The sequence below is a fragment of the Amblyomma maculatum genome, chromosome 11, assembly GCF_055883805.1.
Source record: "Amblyomma maculatum isolate TAMU_Amacu chromosome 11, ASM5588380v1, whole genome shotgun sequence".
NCBI classification, from domain to species: domain Eukaryota; kingdom Metazoa; phylum Arthropoda; class Arachnida; order Ixodida; family Ixodidae; genus Amblyomma; species Amblyomma maculatum.
Window position 1 is genome coordinate 49,145,212 of NC_139354.1, and position 6,000 is coordinate 49,151,211.

Below are 6,000 nucleotides of genomic sequence, written 5' to 3' on the forward strand. Positions count from 1 at the left end.
GGTTTCAACCGCATGTCTCCAAAATATATACAGTACCATTATTTTTGGCATCTTTTCATCGCACCTGATTAGCGGGGTAAGTTCAAACAATGGGAAAACAAATGCAGCGTAAACAAAAACAATGCTTGGACATGCGTTTATTTTCCTCTGCAAGTAATAGATTTTGATGAAACCAGACGGGATAATTTATTAAAACATTTCTTTTATTTTAGATTTTATATGGTATACACACAGTCTGGCCTGTATACCTTTAGTCGTTTTCCTGGGCAATAATAATGGAAATACTCTTGGCAGGCATTTGGAAGGTTGTATATCAGTGCAGTGAGCGTTACAAGAAGCTCGCAGCCTAATGGAAAGAAAAGAATTGCTACATACATGCCTGTATAATGACACATTTGTTGCATTTAACATGTCCCTATAATTTTGGAACTAATAAAATGCATTAAAAGTGTAATAATTGACTGATATTTAGGTTGATTTTCATAGGTCAGAATATCTGCATAGAATGCACCAAGTCGGGAGAGAGAATTGCAAGATATGAAAAACATATTGAGGAAAACAGAGCACAACCTCATAAAGCAGCTGCATAATAATCTTTCAGGATTTAAAGCAGATTTTGAACCATACAGCGAATGTTTATTATTGTTATACTGTCAGTATTAAATAACATGCATTAATGCCCTGCGCATTCAAACACAAGTACTTTTAGAAACGACTACCGATATTTAAGAGTTTACACTATGGGAGCCTATTTCAATCTTAAATATGAAGCAGATTCTCCTTTAAGCGCGTTGGGAATAAAATGCTCAAAGGTATTGCACACTTTTATTGTGTAATAGAGGAATACAGCTTGACTACCATGAGCTGAGGTCGATCAGTATCACGACGCGATCCTTACCGTACCTTGTCGTTTTTCGGCGTTGTGTTTTGTGCGTATGCACGATATTCATATGCATCACGTCTCCTGCGCTGCAGAGCGCCTACCTCAAGAATTACCCAATATTTTGATTTTCTACACAAAAAGATGACTCCATATTTTGAAATTCTTAAGACTAAGGCTTGTATTCCGTGGAGAGCTGCTGACTTCAATTCAGTAAAAAGTTGCTGCTTATAATTATAAAGATAGGAAATAACACAAGGCTGAAGCTTTGCTCCGTGTCGACGTATTCAACCTTTACTTGCGTCGCATGATATTCTGTCATATGAGGGCGAAAAGCAAGGCGCATGTGTGCTGTGTGTTGTCAGTGCAGGTAAAAGAACCCCAGGTATTGGAGTTTTCCGGAGCCCTTCTCTACGGCCTCTCTCATTGACGAAATCGCTTTAGGACTTTAAACGGTGAATCCCACCCCATCTCTTATATCGAACACTTCAGCAAGTACCGCTATAGTCACGTTACAATGATGGGAATTGCGAGTAACAAATACTTTCTCATAAAGGAGCCATGGCGCTCTGTTTTAAGAATCCTAAAATTTATAAGCTTACATATTCCGTCTTCCGCTAACTAATTTTGCGGCAGTGGACGGCATATAATATCAGCGACCAGACCTCAAGCTTTAATTTCCAGTTGAACATCTGTCGCGCTCTCCAACTGAGAGGTATTGATGGTAAATGGCCATAATGTAAAACTTGACATAAAAAAAATTCTTTAAAGCTTCCAGAACAAAACTAATCTGTGGAACATTACCTCTCTCGCCGTCGCTTTTGGTGACATAAATGACCGCGCAATGGCCTTGCGGGTTCAATGCTAGCAGATGGTGAGTGACACGCGTTCCACCTAGGGAAAAGAAAGCTATTATTCATAACACCAAAGCAGTGTTGAGTTTACCGAAACCTATGGTGTTGCCTGCATCTGCTTTGAAACGCCTTTTTCAATCCGAGGGCTGAGCGCACTTGAGCACCATGTAAGCTGTAGGAATATGGATGGAATATCTCTCTTTTAAAAGGCCACTGAGTTGCTACTGTCTCAGTAATGATGGATGTGGTTTTTTTAGAACTCTCTTTCGTTTACTCAGTACCATCAACAGACTTTATGAAGAGCAAACTGCCGCATGCCTAACTCAATGGCCCACTTACTACCGAAGGGCTATCAACCTGTTTGGTTAAAACAAATTTCCATTTACTGAAATAAAAGTGCTGAAAAGTGAGTATCAAGAGGCGGTTATACATACGATATCTGCTAGGAGCTGGGCTTGGAAACTAAAACTATCTTATCTTAATGAATAACGCGGCGTCTCATAGCGCACTGGTTATTTATTCCACCCTGGGCTTCGCAACAATTGCATTCCCTTTTCAAGGAAACATAGATGAGTTTTATTGCTGGATAATCGTTTTATTGGTGAAGAATCGCTGATTCTGAGGATTTTATTCAAAGACCATTGTGCCGAAACACCAAACCAAGGAAATGTTTAATGAGTGTGTTTGTTTAAATTAATGTTAAGTGTGTGTTAATTATTGAGTCAGTTTGTTAAGTGCGTCTTTATGCAGCACTGCATACGGTAACTATATTTCACCGATGAAACAGGCGTTTTAATAAAAAATCATTCTGCTAACTGAAGATGCTCGATATAGCTTATTGGCAGCTTTAATTCCTTTTTCTTATCATGTCCAAGTACGCGGGATTGAATAACGATCGCGCTGGCCAATTTCACATACTACGCGAAGGTAAGGGCGCCTATATAGTCCACGATAGAACTTAAGTTCACGCACCATAAGTGGTGGATATTGCATGCCCTTTTCAAAACATCTCTCATCACCTGATTCGCCCAGACACTTTGAACCTCAAAAACCAAACTCGAACTAATAATCTTATTCTGAGCTCAAGACAAGCTTCTATAATAAATCGATTCAAAATGTCTCAGCGCATACAAAAGACGAAGAGAAGAACGAACCACGTAGAGCATGCATTGTTCGTTTTTCTCTGTGACCGGTATCTACACTGTATTCGTTATATCAATTAGCTCGTAACAACAAATCGTGAATCTTCACATCAATCAAGGAGGGGTAGGTAGCTTTCAACTCGTTTTATTCTCCTTTTTTAAAATTGAAAATAAACAAAACACCGAGTCTCACGCGGGCAGTCGAAAAAAACTACAGAAAATTTTCTGATGTTACGACAGAATTTCTGTGTGGTTTTTGACGGGAAGCCTGTTGTGACAACAGAACATTCTGTCGTAACATCTGAAATTTCTTTAGTTACAGCAGAAAGGTGCTAAAGAACTACAGACAACAGAAATATACTACAGAAAAACTACAGAACTACAGAAAAGTACTACCGAGCTACAGAAAAGTCTGATGGTTACGACAGAACTACAGGACGTTTTGTCGTATTTTTGACACAGTTCTGTAGTTTTTTTCGACTGGGTTATTAATAACACAGTCCTTCTCCCTCATATCCGCATTGCAACAAATAGCGCTGCACGTTGGTCATATGTCCATAGCCATCCAACGAAATTATCTTGCATGGCAAAAAAATGTTACTAGTAGGATAGCTTCATGTGCTTATATGCATAAAAGACGTCCAAGCACCTCTGTTCTGTCTTCATAGTTCGGTTGCTGACAGCGGAAGGAATAACAGCAAATCTTTTGTTTTTCCCTTGTATAAAACATTGAACATGTGATACAATGGAAGTATGGCATCTGAAGATTTAGAGCATAAGATGTGAATGAGGGAGCTCTTGCTTTCTGTCACTGTCGACATATGCTGCGCTAAAATGATGTTTAAATGTCTGAACTAACAACCAAAGCTTTAGACTTATTAATTTAATCCTCGCATAGCTTTAATAAATCAAATATCGCCTGCTGCATCGGGTACAACAGTCAACGATAGCTGGTATATTTATTGCGAGACAATGCTCGTAACCATTTTACGATGGCGAATGCTTTTATAAAGAGACAAAACTTACCGGTAATATAGGTGGATTGATAAATGTTATGATACCCCCAGAGGGGTTCCAGCTGAACTCTTACATTATGCAAAAGGCTGAAAGAAAATAAAAATACAATACTAACTCTGTAGAACCCTGTGTCATGGCGAATAAATTTGAAATCTAAAGTGCCTTACTCACAGAAACATTCAGCGAAAGCTGATGGAGGTTTTATGTTGGAATTAGTCTGCGTAATAGTTTTAGGATAACTAATTTATCAGACTAAAAGTGAAATATTTCGCATGGGTAAAGTGAGCTAAAATTACAAAGTGCGTCTTTTCACACATTGCTGCCTTGTCATTCTTCCCCGCAACCATCGTGATGCGCGGTACCAACTCGCAGCATTTCTCAAGTGAGCCCTTTTTCTTACAGCTGGGGGTTGCTCCTACACGCAGCAGAACTGCCTTTCCACAGGTAGCCGCACACTGCTCTTCCCTACCATCTTCATTTCTATATCTATCCTCTTGCAATAGATCGGCAAAAACGCCCTCTTCATATTTCGCCGCCTCCTCACCATCTGATCTTACCACTATAGCTAACTGGTGCAAGGAAAGTTCTATACAACTAAATATTAACAAATGTAAAGTAATGCGTGTTTGAAGAAACTCTACTGTGCCGCTTGCGTACCCCTTTGATAACTTATCTTTGGAATCTGTAACATCATATAAATATCTTGGCGTTTACATCACAGCTAACATGAGCTGGTCTCTGCAGATTGCGCACATAATCAAAAAAGCAAATCGCATGCTAGGTTACTTACGTCGAAAAATTTTCAACGTTCCTTCTTTGAAACTTCTGCTCTTTAATATAACTGACTGAAATTAAGATCCTAGGTCCCTGGCCACGGCGATCATCTGCGGTGGAGGCCTCCGAGGCGCTGCTCCGCTTTACGAAAAGCACAGGACTGATCGAAAGGCTATGATTTTTTAAGTTACGTGATATGACTGTGACGTGATGTGATGTGACATGTCTGTGATGTGACTGTACCGTCTTCACCCATCCCTCGCTCGCCCACAACTTTTATACCCACCTACCTCTCTCCCTTAGTACAGGGTAGCAAACTAGTACCTTTACCGGTTAACCTCCCTGCATTTCGCTCTAATCTTATTCCTCCTCCTCCTCCTCCTGCTCTATAATACACTAATTCGCTCCAAACGTGAGTATGCAACTCCGGTCTGGGATCATTCTTATGACAGTTATATTACTGGTCTTGTGATGATCCAGAATAACTCGGTACGTTACATTTTAACTAATTATAATCGTACAGCAAGCATAAGTAGCATGAAATTTAGTCTTTCTCTTCCATTGCTGTCACTTCGTCGAAAAGCCGCTCGTATTGCATTGTTTCACAAGTTGTACCATCATACCCTACTGCACAATCGCCTTATCCCTCATACCATTTTATGTATCCCATCGTACGGAATCGGTTTCAATTCATGGAACACCGAAATTTTTTTTCAGTCTTTCGTGCCAATTACCGCAGGTGACGGTAATACGCGCGTAGAATCTTCAGCAACAAAATTGTGGGGGTAACTGTCCGAGTTTGAAAGAAATCAAACAGTATGACTTACTATGGAGAGTAGTGGTGGGTGCCGTTCCTTGCTACCAGGTTGTAAATGTACTCCTGAGGGCCAGTTTGCACCAAGTTTTTTGCTGAATGGCAGCGGAACTGAGTTCTCGTGGTGTGTGTTTTCTCCAGAAGCACTAACCGTTGGTTGACATTCACCAGCCGAAAGCGTGAAAAAAGATCAGTGTCCCCGTGTCACTATTTTTTTTTTGTTTATGGTAAATTGGTGCGTTTAAGTTATTTACGCATCTATCGTGCCTATTAGTTTGTAATCATGCATTCGCTACCTAACAAAACGGTGCAAGCTTAGAGAATGACATAGAAAGCAAGGAGGAACAGCAATTATACGGTTTTTTGCAAGCTGCTTTCAGTACTACAGAAGGTAATGGCAGCCAGTGTGAATCACGCTGTGTGCTCTGTATGATGCTACTCTTAATAACATTGCTACGATTATCTGAGAACATGGAAGCAGCAGACCTGTTTGGATCTTCATTCAGCTTGATACCGCTT

General features: G+C 40.1%; 1 long non-coding RNA gene across 1 annotated transcript; it reads right to left on the reverse strand.

The window, feature by feature from the left end:
- Positions 1 to 175: 175 nt before the first annotated feature.
- On the reverse strand, positions 176 to 5,544 carry LOC146173778 (uncharacterized). Its single transcript, XR_014702270.1, has 4 exons — positions 5,495 to 5,544; positions 3,903 to 3,979; positions 1,685 to 1,774; positions 176 to 346 (listed from the first exon to the last, which is right to left on the reverse strand). It is a non-coding gene; the product is annotated as an uncharacterized LOC146173778 (long non-coding RNA).
- Between the last annotated feature and the right edge of the window lie 456 nt (positions 5,545 to 6,000).